Raw genomic sequence first — 24,296 nt, forward strand, 5'->3', positions numbered from 1 at the left:
CATTTTTAATATATAGGTGGTCTTTTTAATCATCCCTTAAAACATCACCTGAAAGGAAAAGGTGGTCTCTTTAACTTCTTTTTTTTTAAAAAAAATACGATAATAACAATATTTCAATATTATTATACGAGCGGTTCTCCAATCCATTTCACTTGCTGCTAATTTACATATATATATAGAACATCTAGGCACTTGTATTGAGATAATTTAGATGACTTCAAAATTGGAATACCTTTTCATTCATTCAATATCATTCACTACAAAATTACATGCATATCAATATAATGTTTAAAAGATTCCAAAAATTCAACTAAGTTATAAAAAAAATAATAGAGCACCTAGGCCCATTTCTTCCAATTCATGTGTACAAAAATAGAAGCACCTCCCTAATCCCGCTCAAAAGGAAAATACACACATCCTAATTAAAATGGTCATTATCTTCCGATTGTTCTTCATCCACTTGTTTATATTCATCCACGTATTTGATCCACAAGTCTCTGAGCTCATCAAGCTTATTTTTGAGAAAATTCAGTTGTAACTTCGCAAAAGTACTGCAAAGTATAAAACATTAAAAAGATAAACATGCATGCGAATGGGAAGAAATTTTCCTACATTGTTTCAATGAAACAATTACATATGAGGTTAACTGAATCCATAACTACCACTAGTAGAAAAAGGACGATTTGCGTCTCCTTATTTGCGTCGCACATACACGGAAGTGACGCAAAATACCTATTTGTGTCGCATGACAATCAGTGTATGACGCAAAATAACAAAAACAATACCAGGACAAGAGATATATGCGTCGCATGGTACGCAGGTGCGACGCATATACGTATTTTGCGTCGCATGGTGCTCCTGAGCGACGCAAATTGCTGCGAGTAGTGGAAGGGTTGCGAGAAAGGAAAAGGCTTGAAGGTTGTGGTACCATTGGGAGAAAAAGATTGTGTCTTGATGGAGAGTTGAAAAGAAAAGCAGAATTGATTGTGTTACAAAATCTGAAACAAGTTCATCCTTACTTAGATAGCACATGACTGTGCTTAGTGTTCAGTATCCATTGTTTAATGAACGTGACTTGATGATTGAGCATAATCGGACGTTCGCTGATTGGTTTAAAGAACGAGTTATGAACCAATTATCTGATACTCCTAACGATGTAACGGATATATGAAATGGTTGGCATATGGGTCAAAGACGCAAGTTCTTTCCTATGAGGGGTATGACATCAATGGTTATACATTTTATACTAAACGGCAAGATGACAAATCCACGATGCAAAACAGTGGTGTTACGATGGGGGCTTTGTCATCAGAGTATAAAAGTAAAACAGATAGAACAGTTGTTGAGACAATGAAGTCTTACTATGGGTTCATTGAAGAGATATTAGAACTTGACTATGTTGACTTCAAGATTCCGCTGTTCCAATGCAAGTGGGTTGATATTCGTCGTGGTGTGAAGAAAGATGAACATGAATTTTTTACATTAGTCAATTTCAGTCGGTTAGGACATCATGAAGATAACTTAATATTGGCATCACAAGCAAAACAAATATTCTACATGGTTGACCCTGCCGATTCAAAATGGTTTGTTGTCATGGAAGGAAAAAGGAGAATACTTGGAATTGATGATGTACACGATGAAGAAGATTACGATGCACAATTCAATGAAGTCATTGCTTCGTCAGTAGTCATTCCAAGTACATTAGGGGAAGATCTAGACACAAATTACATTCGCGAGACCACAATGAGGGATTTTACGTTGGCAAAGAAATAGCTGATTAATAGGTAAATTATGTAATATTTGCACAACTACTAATGTTTATAATCTTTTATTATTTATTTTGTGTTTTGCATGTTCAAATAATTGTGTATTAATTTATTGATTAATCTAACATGTACATGGTTTCAGTAGTGATGGCAGATGAGACAATGCGTGATGCATCTGATGACCCCAGATTACTGATGGAGCTGCTACGAAGAAGAAAAGTAGGCCAAGAGGTCCTACAAAAGGGATACGTTCCAAACCCGGCATTCAGAGAGTTCTTGCTTGGGATGAGTTGATACGTCCGATTGGGCGCTATGCTGTTGAGTACAAGATTTATGGGGAGATCAGTAGAAGCAAAGTGTCTATCTTGTACGACACTTGGGATGATGTTCCAGAAGGCACGAAAAACACTTTGTGGGAAGATGCTAAAGTAAGTAACCTTATTTTTATAATACACTAATTGAGATTATGTTATTATTTTAATCGTTATTATTAATTAGTTTATTTTTGTATATTGAAGAGAGAATTTGGAATAGAAGAAGATGTTTTGAAGAAACGAGATGTCTTGATACATGTGATAAACGGTGGAGAGATTTCAAGTCAAGATTGGTGACCAGATGGATCACGAAAACGAGGAAGGGGCCTAACAATGATAGGCTACCATACGTGATGTATCCTTTCATCACACGAGAGATATGGGACCAGTTTGTACAAAAATGTAGCTCTAAGGAGTTCCAGGTATGTAATTTATAATATGAAATTATATTTTCATTACGTTCTTTAATATTGACTAGTTACTAAATCCTTTATTAGGCAAAAAGTGCAAAAGCAAGAATCTCTCAGGCTGCTAACAAGCATCCTCATTTTTTGGGCCAAAAATCATATGCGGAGATGATTCCCATTTGGCAAAGCAGAGGGTAATTCCCTTCCGCTACAGCATCATCTGTTGACTCTTCTACATCATCAGTGATTTCCTCCTTGCCGGATCGGACATTGCCTTGGCTTCTCGCGAGATCGAAAAAAGATAAGGATGGAAATTTCTTCTTTCCTAATGAAAAACAAAGAAGATAAAAGAGTCCATTGTAAGCTTGTTCAAATTTTATAACGTTTTTCTTGTTCTCCTTACTTCTTCGTCACTAATCATATGACTTTTTTTAACTTGAACGCAGGATGATTGGAAAAAGAAAGAAGCTGAAGGAGAGTTTGTTCCAGGTCGGATGGATGATGCTCTTTCACGTGCTTTGCAGAGGAAAGACCGACCTGGGCGTGTGCTAACAGCTGGGCGTAGCATTGGGATTACATCTGTTTGGGGAGATCCTGATCGAGGAGTAGTGCCTCCAAGGGTAAGGGCATGGATGATGAGGAGATTCAGGCATTGGAGGCTAGAGTGAGTCAAAGAGTTAGAGAGCAGACTATGAAGAGATGAACTCGAAGATAGATGATATGGTAAGCAAAGGTTTATGGCTTATGCGACGCAATGGGTTTTCCATTACCGACTCCTTCCACTCCAGTCGTTCCTAGTAGCTGTCAATCGGGGGCAATGATCCATTTGCGGATTTGCAGGTATATTGTCATTTTATATTTCTAATTATTATATTATGCTTCTAAAACACTTAATTGATGTCATTTTTCTCTTATTGGATGTTAAGAGTCAAGTTCCATGTCGCTTGGCAATAGCGGATGTCTCGGGACCGATCATTGTAGCTGGGGTACCGTTCATCCACGACAGGAGTCATCATCACACGCTACGACGCCATGAGAGTGAGTGTTGATGAGTTTATGTGGATTACGCAGATGTTCCAGTTCCACTCTCTACTCCATTCATCACGAAACTCAGTCAAGCCGAGGGTTCTGTCATAGAATGGCCTAAAGAGTTATATTTCTAGTTTCAGATAATCAGGTAACTTATGTTTAGTATTATGATTTATATATAATAAGAAATCTAAATGTATATACTTAGAAATCTTGATTTATATAAATAACCAAAAATCTTTATTTTATATATAATATGAATTAAAAAGAAGTTGATTTGAATTAGGAACATATACCTAAAGAAGGTGCAAGAGAAGAAAAAAAGAAACAGTAGTTGTAATGATCCTTGCACCGATGAGTCTGCACATAGGCACATCGATCCATTGATTAGCCTGTCACTTGAGGATATGTCTGATGCGGTCAAGGAGATGCATCGTTTGTTTTGCCAAAAACCTGCAGATGAGCCTTTTACTATCGAAGTTAGAAGGGGTTCCTGCTTCAACTATCCTTCTGATGAGATGATCATTCTCTCCCGACAAGATGTTTTCCAACTTCTGACGGGAGAATGGCTTAATGTATCCGTTTTGCAAGTATTTATGATGTGAGATTTCTCAAACTCTAAATAATCAAATTTTGATATTTATTATTATTATTCGCATCTAACTATAATATTTGGGATGTAGGCTTTTGTCAGATGAGTATGTAGAATGGAGACGCAAATATTGGTTTCATGTGTCTAGTATGATTTCGGCGACCATTACACATGAACCAGTTGCCTCGATCAAACTACATGCAAAGGACATTGAGAGCAATCGAAATATGAAATACATCATGCTCCATACATTGAAAAGTATGCTTTATATATTTCCAACTTTCGTACATTGAAAAGTATGCTTCCCTTTTATCTTTAATATGAACTTATCACAATTTGTTGCATGCTTTAGTCAACATTGGATTCTTCTCGTCCTTTCTCTATACAAAAGAACGGTATAATGTATTTGATTCGCTTAGGAGATCAGATAGATCCTTAGCTATCAAGGAACCGCTGCAAGTAAGTTAATATTTCTTATAATTCTTACATGTATTTTAAATACTTTATAACTAGTAATTCTTTTATAGTACTTAGCGCATATACGTCGTTGTTGTTGTTGTGGTGCATATACATCATTCTGCTCCTTGAAGGTATCAAGGCAACAAAATTGTCTTGGGTATCTATGAAGGTAAAACTCTTATGGTTTTGTATTTGATATGCATTTATAGTTCTATTTAATATTTCTTAATTTTTGATTCTAATATGTGTATTTCAATGTGGTGTAGTGTGCTCAACAAACGGGAGGAGATGAATGCGGCTATTTCGTTATGAAATACATGTTTCAAATCGTCCGCTTCTCTATCAGGCAAATGATTTGAAGAAGGTATGTATATGTTGTAAATTGGTTACTTATATGATTTTAAAGTTTATTAACTAAGTTAACATATTTATAGGATTTCCTAAAAGCGTTGAACCATACACCATAGAAGATATCAACGAAATCAAAGATAATTTTGTGCGATTCTTTCAACATCTCGTGAGAGAAGAAAGGGCCAAGTAGTGTTAGTGTAGTAAGTGTAGTAGATGTACATAATTGCTTTATTATTGCAACTTTGGTTGAGTATATGGCAACATTGGTTTGCTTGCTTGGGATTATTTGAGATGTATTGAACAGGTTTTGATTATATATAATATTCCCAACGATTTCTTGGGTTATCCATATTACAAGGAGATCTGCCGAATTTTCGCCTCACATTATTTAATATGAATGTTTGTTTAGTGTTGAATCATCGAATATAGTAATATGAAACAAACCAACAGAAAATCTGAAAAATCGAAAAAAAAAAATAATTTTATGAGCAATTTGCGTCGCACATGGCACTAAGTGCGACGCAAATTACACACAATGTGCGTCGCACCTTGGCAATGTGCGACGCACATTGCCTGCTGCCATGCTGCTGAGAAGGCCATGTGCGTCGCACATTGCCAAGGTGCGACGCACATGGCCTTCTCAGCAGCATGGCAGCAGGGCAATGTGCGTCGCACATGGCCAAGGTGCGACGCACATTGTCTTCTCATGCTGGCCTGGGTGGAAGGGAATGTGCGTCGCACCGTATATAGGTGCGACGCAAATAGCTCATCCATTTGCGTCGTTTCCCGAGCGACGCAGATCGTTTCCTTGTCATTTGCGTCGAGGGCTTTGGCGTCGCACCAAAGTCCGACGCAAATGGGCGCCTCAGATCCGACGCAAATTGCGTTTTCTCTACTAGTGTACCATGTTTCTGCAAAAGTCAAGACTTACACAATTCATTCAGAGTTGATATCAATAATACACTATTATCCCACATCACAACCGCATGTATCCACCTTGTAGTCTCCTCCGCACGCACACCTGATCACATGCGAAATTCACTAAGAATAGAAAATATCACTGTTTTAATAGTATTTAGTAGAAAAAATGCATTTACTTCATATCAAAAGAAGTCACAACTCAAGTGGCCAAGTGGGTAGAGTTTCAAAATAGGTAATCTTTCTATCATAACTTACTGTGGTACCCTACTTATACTTTCTGATTAAGTGAACAAACATACCATATTCTATAGTCATGAATAATTTTGGATCTTGCGAAACTACATTAATAATAACAGGAAGCACACTGCAGTTTTAGCAAACAGCAACAGTAGAGCACGAAGTGGCAATTTGACATGTACCTTCACTTTCTCGAGGTTGGTATCCAAACTCCGCATGTACTCCAATTCTCCATCCTTCTCTGACAAGAGAGCCTTGTGTTCCTCTTCCAGTGTACTCAATTCTGTGGCACTAAGCTTTGGCTGTAATTGGTAATGACATAAGGAACAAATTAAAAACCAAACCTTTTGGGGGAAAGAGAGTGTGATAGAAAGAGAGTAGATGCATTACCTTGAGACTATTTATATCATCTTTAATACTCAACAGATTGCTTCAACTGAAACATCGAAAATAGATACAAAGCAAAAACAAGACAAACTGAGTCAGATTGTGGAAGGGAAAGTGTTGTCTGGAATTCTGCATCCAAATTTAAGGTTCTAGACTTTCACATAAATATGATTTTGAGAAATGGCAAAAGTAAGATTTTGGGGAGCCAACCTCAGTGTTCTCTGAAATTAGTCTGATTTTTGCTTTGATAATCTCATCAAGCTGAGATTGCGCAGTTTGCTATTTTCCCAGTAGGAGCTTCTTGTCCTCATCTTCCTATGAAGGTTAATATCCAGTATGATGCTAAAATTACAAAATGAGTTCTGAACAAAAGTTTGCTAGAAAATGTTCATACCGAGGTGCATTGGATTGGACCCTTGCTGGATACTTCTGCAATATTCAATCAACAAAACAGGATAAGGCGCATTATGCGCCATCATGTGTAAGCCCTAAATAGATATGCTACTATATTTTTCTGAGTCCTTTCAACAATCACCTCCAAAAACATCCTCAAATGTATGGGTAGAAGTATTGGCTTCCAACTAACATATCAGTTGATGTATAATCTGTTATGTTTAGATATTCATGACCCAAAAGACAGAAGGAAATAGGAAATAAAATGTGCATAATGTCATCCCACTGCAATGTTGTTGGCCCTGCCTCCAAATTCTTTTAAACTAATTTGGTGTATGTTTACAGGTTAGATTAAGTTAGCCAAGATTAATGCTTGCAAAAATGGCTGCTAGAAACATGCAAAGGACACAATATATACCCAACTAACACATAAGATTTGAGAATCACAATTACATTTTAATAGATACCAAGTGTTCACTTTAGTTATTTATAGGCTCTTAATGCCATTATGTATTTTCTTATGGTGAATAGCCAAAGGAATAATCACACATACATATTCAGACAATCCTAATATAGGTCTCAATCAGATTACAAGCATATTTCATCATTTCAACTCGACATCAACAAGTATAACACATCAATTGTCAAGAGATTTCTAGCTAAAGGCAGCCAACTAGAGCAACGAAGCGAAGATTAATCTGTCATAGCTCGATTACTATGGCACGGTGAAAGAATAAACTAGGCACGTAAAAAACCCACTCAAACAGTAAAATTTGGACTTGCTCACACCACTTTAGAAAAGGACTAAAAGAATCAAGAACAAAATCACAAGGGTCCACCCAATATTAGATAGTTTTCATATTAATCGATTTCTATTAGTTTATTTATAATTACTATAATAGCAGGACAAGAGAAGTAAAAGGACATGATAGCAGTTCCTTTTGCAGGTATGGAGTGAAACAACCAAGAAGCCCGTGGTTTGATGGACCTGAGTACATAACTGAGTGTCCGATCAATGTGATTCCAGTAGAAGCATTGCTGGATATCTGCCAGGCATGGTTTCGAAATCAAAACTAAGAGTATTGCATAACTCTATCAGGGAGCACAAGAAAGCCTCACAAAGCCTAGCTCTAAAAAAAATCCACTATGCATACACCCATCAGCATACAGCAAAGGCATCCTAAAATAGAATCATAACATAGCCAATGAAAATATAAATCATAGGAAACTAAGTAATTAAAACAATATTCAGAATTAACTCTTTCTAGTTGATTGTGTTATGAATACCCAAAATTCAATTGCTACTAATCAAGCTAAACCTTAAAATGTGGTTAGAATTTGATCATATGCAAATCCATAATGAACTAATTTTAGAATTTTGAAAAGTTTTGTTTTCCGTCATTACCACATATGATATCTGACGAGGATGTAAGTTTTATTGTGCCTATGGTATCTGAAAATGACATGTCCTTCTTCACCTTAATTTACACTGTCGATTGGGTTTTTTGGTGATAGAAAGAATCATAATAAGAGAAGCCCTGAACTCCAAGTTTAACTAGTTCTGATTTTTTTCGTTTACAAATTATTTTCACACAATTCATCTACCATCATACTCTAACAAGTTTCAAAAAGATTTTAATTCAGGACACACTTTAATTTATAATGAAAATCTACAAACAAATTAAACAAAATTTCGATAAAATATATATATTTCAATTACCCTAACAAAACAAGTTGGAGGGCGAGATGAATTCGGTTCAATTAGTTTATTACCAGGATACTGGCGGATGAATTAGCGTCGCTGTGGCGTGGTGGCGCCGCTGGGGCGTGGTGGTGGTAATGGAACACTAGCGAACGAAATTAAGATACCGACAAAGATGTAATTGGAGGACGACAAACACGACTCCGCTGACAGACGAATTGGCCGGCAAGGTAAAGCGACGGTTTCCGACGATTGATTTTTGGGGCAAAATTCAGGCGAGTGGTGCAGTTATGTTCTACCGGGTGTTTGAGGGAAGATGAGAAACAAGCAAGCAGAACTACGCTTTTGGCTTTTTTGTATTATTCGCTTTCAAATTGCATTGCATATAATTTGTTAATGATGGAGTAAGTAAATTAAAAGTAAAATTAAGTAATTAAACAATAGTATATTTAGGGTTTTATTTTTTATAATAGAGATATAAGAGGTAACTAACTGTTAGTGGATATAGATGTGTGTTGATTTTTTTAAATTAATAATTAGTAATATAGTTATTATTGAACCTAAAAACACGTAAATGAATATATGGAATTTTGTTTTTTTTTTAAATATAAAATTAAAATCACCCCTTAATAGGAATAAGTGGTTTCTTTAATATAGGAAACTTTTGATAAGGTTCAAAAAAACCACCTTTTTAAAGAAGAGGTCTCATTTATCATGTTATAACAGACCACCTTTTAAACAAATTAGGTTTTTTTGCTGAATAATCACTCATGTCATTAAGGAGGTCTCTCATAGGTGATACTTTTGCACATATTTGTAGTAGTGGTAGATACAATAATTTTCTTTATGTGTTATTTGTCTACATTAATAATGTAGGGTTAGCAATCAGTTCGAGTTGGGTTAATTTCAAGTTCACCTGATTTCTATTTCCATTCACTTACCCTTAACCCAAACATGACTTGATTATGATTTCAGGTCGAAAATCAGAATTTGAACCCGACCTTTTTGGTTTCAGGTTGACCCGAGACCAACCCAAAATGAACTGACTTTAAATTTAATCATTGCATAATTTAACACATTGAGTGAGTCTTGAATTCAAATGTCAACTTAATCAAATTTAGAAGATTCAAGAAACGGGTTTGGTCTAATACAAGTTAGATAAACATAAAATAGGCTATAAAAATTACAAAAGTAAGGTTTATTTCAGGTTGAGCTGACTTGAATTTGACCCCCACTTCTAAATTAGATTATTCGGATTGTTTTGAGGTTCAAAAATTCAACATGAACCTCACCCGTTACTTTTTCTGGTAGGATTGGGCCGACCCATTTTTTATTTCAAGTCGAAAATTCTAACCCAAACCCGAAATTTTCAGGTTAGATTTAAGTCGAGTTATCATATTGGGTCAGCTTTAATTTTGATAGCCCTAATGAAAATATTATATATATATATATGAAATATAAATTTACAAGTTATAATCTTTCAATTTTAAATGTAGTCATTCCAATAATTTAGGAATAAAAAAACTATTTAAGAACTAAAAAAAATCATGTGCATTATGCACAGGTCCAGATAATCTTAATGTAAATTATTTCTCAAATAGTGATGATATAAATTATTTCGCAAGTCAATATTAACAAATTTTAAAAACCATCGGATCTTTTATTTCTCATATATATATTTCTTAAATTATTGGGTTAATTGGCTAGAACAGCACAACCTTGGGCTCAAGTGCAAGGAACATCACAACCTTAAGCGGGTGCAAAGCATAGCACCAACTTAAACACGTGGTGCAGAAAATAGCATAAATGGCACCGGAGCACGGAGATTCCACCGGAGCTAGGGAATCTCCGTTCAAGGTTATGTTGTTCCTTGCACTTGATCCAAAGGTTGTGTTGTTCTAGCCAACTTTCAACTTCAATCTCAAAAAAAATATTGATTTCCTCTTTACTCTTCTTTGCTGTTGTGCTACTTCCTCATTTTGCGATTTTCTTCCCTGTTCGACGCAACACAGATCTTCACATCATCAACAAATTGCATCACACAAATATCGAAATCAAGTCGCTGGATTTACATCTATCATCATTAATAATTGACGTGTAATAATTGTGGAGGCTGATCTCAGTTTCTCCTAGCTCAATATTCACTATTGATTCACCAAAGACCACTTCACGCGCTGTTTGTAAAAGAGTTGGTTTGATGAGCGCCTGCTTCGAGGTCGCGCCATGGTCGCTCAAACTTTCTGGAACTCTTCTGTTTTGTGGTGGATTAGTACGGAGCGCCTGCCCTTGTGGACTGGGAGTAATGCGAGGTTGTGGTGGAGATGGTGTTTGGTGTGGTGGTGCTGCAGTGTTTGGGGCAGAGGATGACATTGTTGGAGTAGAGGTGGTGTTTGGTGTGGTGAAGGAAGATGATGGTGTTGAGGGAGGTGGTGGTGTTGTAGTGTTGTGGGCTAGGGAAGAGGGTGGCGGTGATGTAGTATGGTTTAAGGTAGATTTAGTGTAGTGGAGGTTAAGCAAATGGTGTGTTTATTAAAATAAGGGTTGTGTTGTTCCTTGCACTTGAGCCAAAGGTTGTTTTGTTCCTTGCCAATTAACCCTTAAAATAATGGAGATTCCCTAGCTCCGGTGGAATCTCCGTGCTCCGGTACCATTTATGCTATTTTCTGCACCACTTGTTTAAGTTGGTGCTATGTTTTGCACCCGCTTAAGGTTGTGCTGTTCCTTGCACTTGAGCCCAGCAAGATTGTGCTGTTCTAGCCAATTAACCCTAAATTATTTCAATAGTTAGTTGTGTACGATCACTTCATGATTCTAATGTAAATATCACAAAATATTAAATTTTCAAATTGAAATATTTTGGGTTTCCCTTTTTCTTTTCTTAGATATATGTTATTAATATTAATTATCATCATATATTTTGATGATAATTAATGAAAACCATGCTATCTAGGGGGATATACATTTTTTTTTCATATGTAACGATATTGATATAAATAATTAGATTCATTTTAAGAAAATCTACGTGAGCTCAAAGCGAGTTTGATCACTAAATGTTACTTAAAGTTAATTAAATTAAACTAAGCAATGTATGTGCTTTAAACTTAGTACCATTTAATCATTTTTATGGATAATAATAACAATAATACTAATTATTATAGATACTTTATATTTCGTTATAGTGCATCGAACAGGTTGTAAGCCAATTTTAGACTATTCTCAATATAATATCATATCATTTTAGATAACAAGCCCATTTAGTTCTTTTGTTTAAGGTTAAACCCATTTTTTCTATTGTCATTAAAAGATTATTATATCGTGGAGGATATTTCTATATTCAATTCTAAATATATATTAGAAGAAAAATTTATACATTACAATATATATTACAATATAAATGAAATTTATTGTCTATTTGATAAGATGAGTTACAGGTTATTTTTCTAATAAACTAAATTGAAAAATGTATTTTTCTCTTTAATTTTTTTTGTTAATTTACATTTACTATACAGGGTAAATTATAATGTCACTACTTTACGTAGGGTTTGCAAAAGCTAACTCAATACGAAATACGACCCGAACCTAACCCAAAATAAGCGGGTTAGGGTTGGAACTTTGATCGATTTTCTAACCCATTGATTAAATAGGTTAGGTTGAGGTTGACATTTTCGATTCGAAATTGACATGCTTTGACTTTATTAACTTACGAATATGTAAAAAAAATTCGAAAAATATATTAGTAAATATAAAATTTGGTTACTATTATAAGAAATATTAAACATGCATACTTTCAAGAACTCTCTCATACATACTTTTAAGTAAATAATTAATTTTTTGTATAATAAAATTATGATTAAATGGGTTAAACGGATAATTCATTTATTAAATAGGTCGAGTCAGGGTTGAGTATTTCAACCTGTTTATTAAATGTTTAGTAAACCCAAACGCGTATCCAAACAAACCTGAACTAATTGCCAGACCAATTTGGTTGCCTGCTCTACTTTTATGTTTATACTATTTCATTACATATTTACAAATATATACACCATGATTTGAAGGGGTGTATTATATAATGTTAAATATATATTGTCGTATCAAGAGTTAATAGCAAAAAGGGTTTGAAAAACATTAATAGCTGATAAAGAACGCGAAAACTCAAATGTTACCACAAATGTATAGTACAAAGACGTGGTTCAAAATGTTTTTACAATACTCTTATTATTACTGTTATTTAATATTCATTTGTGTTGTTCATCCACTTTGTTGAGATACATGGTTTTTTCGTGTTTCCTCTTCAACAAATGCTACATGCAGACTTACAGTGTTTTACCATATATAACATTTTTATTATATAAATGTAGGTAGAAGTGTTGATTAGTAGTAGAAGAGACACCACTCAACACTAAAAAAAAGGATCCCGACGTACATTAACATTACTATTTCAGGTACTTATGATTAGTGACCCCGTTGCATATAATTTCTAGATCTTCCCCTGATCTCATCTTAACTTATTTTATCTATTTTAAAAAAAGGCGAACAGTCATAATGAGTAGAAATTTATGAAACGGTAGTAAATGATATAGTATAAAAGTATATTTTACTCATTTATTTAATTCCGCTTTCTAAGAAGTAAAATTTTCCAAAAAAATGCAACTTTCATTCCTTACTTTTGTCTACCAAACAAGTCCACAAATTTTAGTTCACTAGGACTCGTTTCTCATAGCTTTTTATGTGAATCTGTTTGGGCTTATTTCCTGGGTTAGGCTTGCCAGAGATAATCCAGCCCAATAAAGGCCTTAGAACCTCCAGTGGGTCCCACCTTGGTGGTGCATTCCAGCTGTCAGTCCCCCAGCTGGCCTACAGTTGGGAACACCCAGCACTATAAATACTCAACCCCCTCATCAATGAGAAGGTATTGAATTCTTACCTAACAAACCAGAGCATCTCTCTCTAGACTTTATCTCTCTAAGCTTGATCACTGACTTGAGCGTCGGAGAGGCGATCCCGGAACAACCCCCGGGGCAGTCTAACCGTTACTTTTGCAGGATTCCGGCGTACGGACTTTGAACTCAGGACATTCGAATCTGACCCGGTACTCCCTAAGCAAAGGAATCGCAACTCTTAATTTCTAGACAGAAACAGTTTGGCGCCGTCTGTGGGGAGAGTACAAAAAGTTACTTCGCCACCACTCACTCAGATTTATTCACTCAGCTACTCAGCTCAGAACGCCAATTGACCATGGCACCAACCAAAAACACTCGCGGCAAGCCAGCCTCCGAGCAGGTCTCTCGGCCAGAGAGAGGCCACTCGCCCGCACATAATCGGGATCCCCCAATCCCCGACCGGAGCGAGGCCATTCGCCTGCGCATAACCGAGAGGCCGAGCGGACTCCCTCACCGGCTCGGAGGTCACCTACCGTCCAAACTGGACCCTCGGTCAGTATCCCAGCATATCCAGCATGTGGAGCCTCAGCCGCTTTGCGTCTGACCTGGCCCTTATCACGGCTCAGCTCCAGGAAACCTTCCAAAAGGGTATGATGGACATGATGGCCATGCTTCAGCAGAGGCAGCCACAACAAGTCGTCCCGCTCAATCAGCATGAGCCCAGGGAGCGCACGGTCGTCCGCTCTCAGAGGGACAACTCTCGTTCTAATCGAGACCCGCAGCCTAGCCGGCCACGGTCCGATGCGAGAGACCCGAGCCACCGGGAAAGAGAAAAGTCAGCGCGACAGGGGTCGGCCCGTCAGCATGCAGAGACCCATGTATCTAAATCCCCAAGGGGGGGTGCGGGTCGGAAACCCCAAGATGCCCGGGAGTTCCTTAACAACAAGAAGCGCCTCAGCCAAGGCTATGACGCTCGGGAGTTCCTCAGGAAGAAAGCAAATGACCGAGAGGGCCAAGGGGACTCGGCTCATTCTCACCCCCTAGGCTAGCTGAGGAGGGCTCAAGTTCCTGATCCCCTTCAGTCAGGAAATCCTAGGGACCCAACCTCCGGGTAAAATTAAAACCCCCCTGATCGAGCCATTTGCGGGCCTAACCGACCCAGATGATCATATGGCTAGTTACAAGGCTCAAATGAGCGTGCAGACAAGCTGCGAGGCCACTTGGTGCCGCTTCTTCCCTACTACCCTTAGAGGTTGGCTCTGAATTGGTTCCAAGAACTGCCGGCGGGGTCATCACTGACTTCGCCATATTGGAGCACCTCTTCATCCATCAGTTCGTAGCGGGAAAGAGGCAAAGAAAAACCAGCCTTCACCTCATGGGGGTGAAGCAAGACAAGAATGAATCCTTGTCGGACTACATCAAGAGGTTCAACGAAGAGTCTCTCAAAATAACCGACCTACAGGACGCTGTAGCCTTCGCTGCCCTCATGTCCGGCCTCCAACCGGGTCGGCTCAGATGGTCATTGCCGAGAATGAAGTCAAAACTTACTCGGAAGCCATGGCTCGGGCCAAAGATTCATCCAAGCAACGGATATCTGCCGTTACTCGGACGAGGTTGGCAAGAAAAGGAAGGATGAAGGGAATCACGCGGGTCAGCCTAAGCATCAAAGAACAGGGGGCCGAGGGGATCGGCTCACTGATAATGGCAACGACCCCCGATTCAATAAAAACCGGAAGGAAATCTACTTTGGCATCCGGGAAAAAAATTGGTTCCCAGGCCAACGCCCATCCGGACGTCATCGTCTCGGAGGGAAAAGTTTTGGTGTGACTACCACAAGGAATGTGGCACACCACCAAGACTGTCGGGAGCTCAAGAAATCCTTGAACGGTCTGGCCGACCAGGGCAAGCTCAACCACTACCTAAGCGTTCGAGCGAGGAAAAGGGAAAGCAAAAGGTGGGTCAGTCGAACAGGGGACACCGAAGGCTTCATTGGTGTCATTGCTGGAGGATTTGCGTCGGGAGGCCTAACCGGCCGAGCGCGCAAGGCTCACCTCCAGAACCTTAAACATCAGGTGCTTGATGTTCACCCCCGAGCAGCTGCCCCGTCATGACATTTGGGGAACCTAGTCGGACGTTGCTGTTCCGCACGACGACCCCCTTGTCATCGAGCTCAAGGTAGCGAATACAAAGGTGAAGAGGGTATTGGTGGATAGCGGCTCATCCGCTGATATAATCACCCTTGACTGCCTCAAAAAGCTGAAGTACACCGAACGGGATGTTACCCCCATGGCTCAGCCGCTCATAGGCTTCGGGGGCAACTCTGTCCACCCGGTCGGATCAATAAAATTACCCACTCGGATGGGTGAAAAGGGTAAGGGGAGAAGCCTACCGATCGACTTCTTGGTGGTAGACATCCCTTTGCCTTACAACATAATAATGGGGAGGCCCATGCTAAACAAGGCCAAGGCCGCCATCTCCACCTACCAGCTCCTCTTGCAGTTTGAGACTGATGACGGGAAGGTAGGAAAAATTCAAGGCGACCAACAGGCCGCAAGAGAGTGCTATGTGAATAGCCTCAAAAATACCGACGTCCAAAAGGACTCGGACAACGACGTCCAAAAGGACTCGAAAAAAAGAAATATGAAGGGGGTCAGCCCTCAACGAGCCTCGGGGTGTACATAACTGAAAACCCCAAGCAATAGAGCGTCCTCAGCCAGCCGAGAGACGAAGAAGTCGCGATCGGCCAGGACCCCGGTCGGACTGTCAGGGTAGGCAAGGCCATGGACCCCAAACAAGGCAGATATCATCCAAGTGCTCACGGAGTACCAAGATGTCTTTGCCTATGAGGCCACAGAAATGCCGGGGCTCGACCCGAAAATCATGTGCCATGAGCTTAACATCAAAGAGGGGTTCAGACCTATCAAGCAGAAGCTCAGGCACCAAGGTCCCGAAAGAAATGCCGCAGCAGCAGCAGAAGTCAAGAAGCTGCTCGAAGCGGGTTTCATAGAAGAGTGTCAATACTCGGAATGGCTGGCCAATGTGGTCTTGGTCAAAAAGCCGAGTGGGGCATGGCGAATGTGTGTCGACTTCACCGACTTAAACAAAGCCTGCCCAAAAGACAATCACCCTTGCCAAAGATCGATAGGCTGGTCGATTCAACGGCAGGGCACGCCCTTCTCAGCTTCATGGATGCAAATGCCGGCTATCATCAAATTCCCATGGCCGAGAAGGATAGGGTTCATACAGCGTTCATCACTCCTCAGGGTGTCTACTGCTACAAAATGATGCCATTCGGCCTCAAAAATGCCGGGGCGACATATCAGCGTACCGTAACAAAATCTTCAGCGACCAATTGGGTCGGAACATTGAGGTATACGTTGACGATATGATAGTCAAAAGCAAGGCCCAGTCGGATCACCCTGCAGATCTGAAAGAAACGCTGAGCACCCTAAGGAAATACCGAATGATGCTCAACCCTAAAAAATGCGTCTTCGGAGGTTAAAGGGGGAAAGTGCCTCGGATTTCTAGTAGATGAGAGAGGTATAGAGGCCAACCCGGACAAAATCAAAGCGGTCTTAGAAATGAAATCGCCTCGGAATGTTCGGGAAGTACAGCGCCTAACCGGCTGCTTAGCGGCACTCGGTCGGTTCCTCTCCCGGTCGGCCGATAAAAGCTTGTTGTTCTTCAAGGCCCTGAAGCGAAAAGAGTTCGCATGGGATGACGAAGCCGAGCAAGCCTTCGCTGACCTCAAGAATCACTTGGCATCTTTGCCCAAACTGATCTCCCCCTTGCCGGGGGAACCCCTGTTTATCTACTTGGCTGTCTCGGACTACGCTCTTAGCGCCGTCCTGATAGCCGAGCGAGAAGGAAAGCAACATCCTGTTACTTCATCAGCCACGCCTATAGGGGGGCCGAGGCGAAGTACAGCGATGTTGAGAAAATGGTCTTTGCCTTGGTAATGGAGCCGGAAGCTCAAGCCCTATTTTCAAGCACACCCCATCAAAGTCCTAACCGGACAACCGCTCCGGAAGCTTATTGAAATAGAAATCACTCGAGTCGGATGAGTGATTGGGCAGACCAGTTAGCAGATTTTGGGCTCGAGTTCGAGCCCCGAAGAGCCATCAAGGCCCAAGCACTCGCTGACTTCATCACTGAATGCGCAACTCGACCCCCGGTCGGTTCGCAAGAGGAGTGGGAATTGCTTGTTGATGATCATCCACAAAGAGTGGTTGTGGAGCCGGATTGGTCATCAAACCTCCGGTCGGAGAAAAAATTGAATATGCTGTTAAGTTCGAATTTCTCGGATCTAACAATGAAGCCGAGTATGAGGCTCTCATCCTCGGAATACAGCTATGCATCCTAGCTGGGCAATCTCAATCATAGCCAAGTCCGACTCACAACTCATAGTGGGTCAGATTTCCGGAGACTATGAGGCCAAGGAGGACAACATGAGGATGTACTTGGCCAAAGCCCGAGCTGTCATTGCAAGGTTGTCCGGATTCCGGATTACCCACATTCCTCGCTCGGAAAATCAGCAAGCTGATGCACTGGCTCGGATGGCTAGTTCTGCTGAGGGTCGGCCCCCAGAACCATAACTTGGGAAGTGTTGAAGGAACCTAGCATAAATGCAAAGAGCAGCTCGTACTCAATCGATCCTCAAACTGGATGGGTGAAATTGTGGAGTACTTGCGAGACGGGACCTTACCCAGTGATCCTAAAGAAGCCGACCGGATTAAGCATAAGTCGGTTGGTTCCTTTGGCATGAAAGGCAGCTCTATAAAAAGTCTTTCACTCATCCCCTCCTCAAATGTATAACTCCCGAGGAAGGAAATTATGTCCTCCGGAAATACACCAAGGAGCCTGCGGAAGCCATCAAGGGGGTCGAACTATAGCCGGAAAGGCGCTAAGAGCAGGGTACTATTGGCCTACTTGAAAGCTGATGCCTCGGACTTAGTCCGACGGTGTCCCTCCTGCCAGATTCACTCGGACATCCAAGGGCGCCGGCCACTCCCCTCACCACCATTCAAGCAGTCCTGCCTTCGACAAGTGGGGCATGGAGCTGCTCGGACCTTTTCCCCCGGCTTCTGGGCAAAGGAAGTTCCTAATTGTGGCTATTGATTATTCACCAAGTGGACCGAAGCCGAGCCACTGGCGTCAATTACTGACAAGCAGGTTCAGTTGTTCATATGGAGGAATATCATTACCCGGTTCGGAATTCCAAGAGCCTTGGTGTCGGACAATGGCCGACAGTTCAACAGCGGGCCGACTCGAGAATATTGTGCCCGGTTCGGCATTCAAACAAGGTTCTCGGCGGTCTCCCGCCCTCAGACCAACGGGCAAGCCGAGTCGGCTAATAAAATTGTCCTAAAGGGTATCAAGAAATCCCTTGATGCGCTAAAGGGGCATGGGTAGACGACCTACCGGAGTACTCTGGTCGGCTCGAACAACGGTAAAGAAGCCACGGGGCACCCCCTTTCGGCTTGGTCTATGGAAGCGAGGCTGTCCTTCCGGTCGAGGTGGGAATTCCTTCCCCTCGGATGACATTCTATGAGTTCGACCAAAATGAAGAAGAAAAGCCCATCAACTTAGACCTTTGCCAGAAACCCGAGGCAATGCTTTGCTACAAGCCATCCGGTACAAGCAAAGAATCACAGGCACTTTAACGGCGAGTAAAGCCTCGGCCAATCAGTCTAGGCGACTGGGTCGTCCGAAAGGTCGAAGCCACCGGACTTTCCCATCTCAAAGGGAAGTTGGGGGCAAATTGGGACGGCCCTTACAAGGTTACAGAAATCATCAAGCCAGGGACTTCCGACTCGAATCTCCCGAAGGGGTCCCCTGGCTCGGCCTTGGAACCTAGACAATCTCAAAAGATTCTATGTGTAACTTTTTTTCGTTACTTGCACTAGGGGCATGATGTAAGGCCAGCACTACCTGGTCGGTTTAGCAGTATCAAGAAGACTAAATCATGTAACTCGGACTTAACCAGTCCATGTACCAAGTCGGTTTCTTCCCCAGAAATAAAAAGACTTAGCCAGTCATATTTTATCAAAAAGCAAGAAAATTAACCAGTTTATTGTCTATTAAATGTTGTAATATTGCAAATAACGAAAAATGTGCGACAAATGACAAGTTGCAAAATAGTAGTTGTATTCCAATTGATAAAAGTTGAAAATACAACCAAAGTTTACAAAAGCGGGGTCGGAAAGCAGAAAAGCTAAAAGGGCCGACAAGGCCAAAGCTAAGAAAATAAAAATCCTAAGAACTAAGAGACTAGAAAGAGGAGGTGGCAGGTTGCTCAGCGGCAGGTTGCTCTGGTGGAGGTGGCTCGGTGCTACCAGCATCTTCTTCTTCATCATCAGAGTCGCTGTCCGAGCTCATCTCTTCAGCCATCTTGGCCTTAATCTCAGCTGCATCGGCATCGGCCAACTCCTGGTAGCGAGACCAGACTGAATTCCAGTCGGCCTCGGGATAGGAATCAGCAAAGGCTACCTTAACTAGCAAGCGCCTCGTCCTCGCCCATCTTATGGGAAGATTGGCCCACGTCGGCGCAGAAATCGGTACAGTCGTCCGACTTCTGCCAAGCGTTGAACCATTCCTCCTGAGAACGAGATACGGCCGCTTGGGCTTCTTTCAATTGAGCCTCGGCCGCAGAGAGCTTGAGCTGGACTTCCTCCAAATCCTTCGTGGCCTGAGCTAGTTTTGTCTCGGCCGCGACCTTGGCCGACTCAGCATTCTCCTTAGCCAAGGAGAGGTTAGCCCTCTCCACTTTCCAGTCCTCCCTCTCCTGCTTCCACTCTGCCTCGCCCTTGTCAATCTTCTTGTTGGCCTCCTCCAGGCGTAGCTCGGCTAAGCGCCTGGCCTCCTTGGCCTGGTACAACTCATCAAAATGCGACCGAGCCGCCTGCTTCAGGTCCGAGACCTCTTGTACTAGGGCGAGCCGGTCTTCGGCCACCTTAGTCATTCGGATGGAAAACTGCAAGAACAATAAACAATCAGTTAGAAGTTGGCTAATAAAAAGCAAGTAAAGGGCAAAGGAAAAATGTGCTTACGTCCATCCAAGAGCGGAAGAGCTCGCTCGACTCATTCCTCCCGTTGACCTCGTTAATGTGGTCTCGGTCGGTCTGAGTGCATAAGATCTCCAGTGCGTCGGAGATCCTCTTCTTCTTGTCCGTCTTGGACATTTGGGTAAACGGGACCGGCGCCTCGGACAAAGAGCGCTCGGCCGGAGAAGGGTGAGAGGCCCCCGGTTCGTATCCCGGACTCCGAACAGGCTCGAAATCCGAGGGATGGACCGAGACATGGGTGTCCCCACCTCCGGAGTCAGGTCGAGGACAATTCACCTCGACAGAAGGCTCCTTTCGAGCCTTCTTCGCTGAAGCCTCCCTCTCGGCTCGGGCCTTCGCCAAGGCCTTCTCCGTCATCTCCACCCTCTCCTCGGCCCTCTCCTTTCGCTTCCTCGGCTTGGGGTTGGAAGGATCCTACAAAAGCCAAGGAGTTAGCAAAATATGCAAATGAAAGTTAAAACCGGGTCGGATGAAAAAGTGTGTACCTTCGGCTTGGAAGGCTTGTTGATCTTATTGGCCTTCATCTCGGCTCTGATCCGAGCAGCCTTCAGAGCGGCGGAGGTTAGTCGTTCGGCCATGTCCTGGTCTGTTTCCTTTATATACGCAAGAGAAGCCTCTGCACAAAGACAAACAGTTAGCAAAATATAACAAATAAAGTAAAAACAAGTCAACCGGACCCCCTTTTGCCGAATTACCCTTGGGAAAAGCCGGGCTCAGACCAAACGCTGCCAGGAAATGCTCATCTTTAAAGAATTTGCAGCTCGGGAGCCAGTTCCCCGCTACAAAAACTTCGCCACCGTCCACTATTTTAGCCTCTAACTGCATATATATAGCAGCCACGGCTTCGTCTTCCGACAGTTCGGGCACTTTGAAATTGAGGCAGTGATTTGGGTCGTCAGATGGAGGCACGGTCGGGATGCCCCATTCTCCCCCAAAGTAGACAAAGGCAAATCCCCGACGGAAACCCTTCTGCGAAGTGGGTAGGTCGAGGACAGTTCGGTAGCCCCGCCGGGCCTGGAAGCACCACCAACCAGGTCCATGATCCCCGGCGGGCATCTCGAACAGCTTGTATAAATGGCGCCATAGGGTGAGGGTCGGTTTAACACCGATGATATCGCAAATCACCTGAACCGCCAATATTCCCCCCAAGAGTTGGAGATAGCTGACCCAGGCACAAGTTGTACGCATTCAATATATCCTTCTCAAACTGGGTCAGCGGAACCTCAAGCCCATCTCCATGGCCTTGTAGTAAAAAGGCGTGCATCCAGGGGGTGGGCTCAAATGTGTGGCTAGCATCGGGTCGGACCAGTATGTAGGGGTCCTTTATTTGGAACTTCGCTGCTTGGCCTCGGGCATCCTCCATTAAGGCCTTTATTAGAGGAAGTGGAAATTTTGCTCCCGGACCGCCTTTGGGGTCGATCTCAGGATACGCGAGCCGACCCGATGTAGAAGCTTCGCCTTCCTCTCCCGGCATAGCTATCCTAACTACACCATCAGACAAATATTTGTCTAAGTAACTCCTCGAAGAAGGATAGGCCAGGGACACCTCCCAGGGTAGGGGGATGGTACCCTCGGCCTCCTCCTCCTCGGCTTGCGAAGGAGTACTTGGGAGGGAAAGCGCCTCAGGCACGCCGAGGGATCCGGGCAACTTATTAAAGTTGACACCAAACCATTCCCATACCCCTCACTTCCTCGGCTAAATTATAAGGAGGTGAGGGAGGGGGTGTCACTGACTCGGACGAGCTCCCCATTATTTATCAACAGAAGGGGGTCGGCCGATTTTATTAAAAGAAAGAGAAGAAAAACTTAGTGAAAAAACAAAACAGTCGTACCTGGTCGGACGAGAAGGATGGAGCCCGGACTTAGAGAGAGAAAATGATCTAAAGTAGAGAGAGAGAGCAGAAAACTCAAATTTAGAGAGAGAGAGAGAATTGTAAAAGTGACAAAAATCTCTCCCCTCTCTCCTACTTATAGGCAAAATCCTCGATCTTCGCGTGCCACGTCACATCTTGGACCGGGCTCTGTGTTTCCACCACCTTAATGGGCCTCCTAAGCGCCCAAAACTGTTCAAAAGGCGCAATTCCTCGGAATATCAATCGTCACAAAAGTCATAAATAACCAGAAGTTGAATCGCCACCATGTTTTCAAGCACCCCAATAATCCACCGTTGCCACGTGGCATTTGGGTTCCCAAGAAGCTATTAAGTTCACCAGCTCAATATTGCCAGTTCATCAGCTCAAGGTTACCCACTCGGTCACCTCAGCCAGTGGTCCAAAACCTTAGGCACCGGCTCGGACAAGCATGGGGCTCATTGGCCCCTCATCCGAGCCGCGTCCAACTAGCTCGGCCCTTGGAGGCACTCCTCCTTGGTTGAGTAAGTCTCCTAAGTCCCAGATTGACTTAGCGAGAGCAGGCACCGGCTCGGACAAGCATGGGGCTCATTGGCCCCTCATCCGAGCCGCGTCCAACTAGCTCGGCCCTTGGAGGCACTCCTCCTTGGTTGAGTAAGTCTCCTAAGTCCCAGATTGACTTAGCGAGAGCAGGCACCGGCTCGGACAAGCATGGGGCTCATTGGCCCCTCATCCGAGCCGCGTCCAACTAGCTGGCCCTTGGAGGCACTCCTCCTTGGTTGAGTAAGTCTCCTAAGTCCCAGATTGACTTAGCGAGAGCAGGCACCGGCTCGGACAAGCATGGGGCTCATTGGCCCCTCATCCGAGCCGCGTCCACACTAGCTCGGCCCTTGGAGGCACTCCTCCTTGGTTGAGTAAGTCTCCTAAGTCCCAGATTGACTTAGCGAGAGCAGGCACCGGCTCGGACAAGCATGGGGCTCATTGGCCCCTCATCCGAGCCGCGTCCAACTAGCTCGGCCCTTGGAGGCACTCCTCCTTGGTTGAGTAAGTCTCCTAAGTCCCAGATTGACTTAGCGAGAGCAGGCACCGGCTCGGACAAGCATGGGGCTCATTGGCCCTCATCCGAGCCGCGTCCAACCGGCTCGGCCTAAGGGGGCCCTCCTTGATTGACTTAGCAAATGAGGATACTGGCTCGGACTAGCATGGGGCTCATTGGTCCCTAGTCCGAGCCGTAAACTGATCACACCCCTCCATTTCTTGACAAGATTGGGTCGGCACTCAAGCCACCCCTCTCCTAAAAGAGACCGGGTCGGCACTCAAGCCACCCCTCTCCTAAAGGAGACCGGGTCGGCACCAGCCTCCCTCTCCTCGAGGAGACCGGGTCGGCACTCGAGCCACCTCTCCCCTTGAGGAGATCGGGTCGGCACTCGAGCCACCTCCTCCCTTGAGGAGATCGGGTCGGCACTCAAGCCACCCTTCTCCTTGAGGAGACCGGGTCGGCACTCAAGCCACCCCTCTCCTTGAGGAGACCGGGTCGGCACTCAAGCCACCCTTCTCCTCGAGGAGACCGGGTCGGCACTCAAGCCCCCCTCCTCCTTGAGGAGACTGGGTCGGCACGTGCCCTCCTTTCCTGCCCAAGAAGCAGGTCAGCCTGGGTTCCAAACTGTCTAGGTTCCGCCACGAACGGGAGACATTTCAGCAAGGCCTCGATATTTCCCATTCCTGGCGTGGGGCTAATTGTTTGGCTTATTTCCTGGGTTAGGCTTGCCAGAGATAATCCAGCCCAATAAAGGCCTTAGAACCTCCAGTGGGCCCCACCTGTGGTGGTGCATTCCAGCTGTCAGTACCCCCCAGCTGGCCTACAGTTGGAACATCCCCAGCACTATAAATACTCAACCCCCTCATCAATGAGAAGGTATTGAATTCTGACCTAACAAACCAGAG

General features: G+C 43.2%; 1 long non-coding RNA gene across 2 annotated transcripts; it reads right to left on the minus strand.

Moving 5' to 3' along the window:
• Positions 1-250: 250 nt before the first annotated feature.
• LOC130590886 (uncharacterized) lies at positions 251-7,392 on the minus strand. 2 transcript variants are annotated; one of them, XR_008968694.1, is made up of 6 exons: positions 6,858-7,392; positions 6,674-6,778; positions 6,467-6,512; positions 6,259-6,378; positions 5,850-5,939; positions 251-551 (listed from the first exon to the last, which is right to left on the minus strand). It is a non-coding gene; the product is annotated as an uncharacterized LOC130590886 (long non-coding RNA). The 2 variants fall into 2 exon arrangements; XR_008968693.1 differs by having other exon boundaries at positions 6,674-7,390.
• Positions 7,393-24,296: the final 16,904 nt, after the last annotated feature.

Source organism: Beta vulgaris, chromosome 3 (assembly GCF_026745355.1).
Source record: "Beta vulgaris subsp. vulgaris cultivar EL10 chromosome 3, EL10.2, whole genome shotgun sequence".
NCBI lineage: Eukaryota > Viridiplantae > Streptophyta > Magnoliopsida > Caryophyllales > Amaranthaceae > Beta > Beta vulgaris.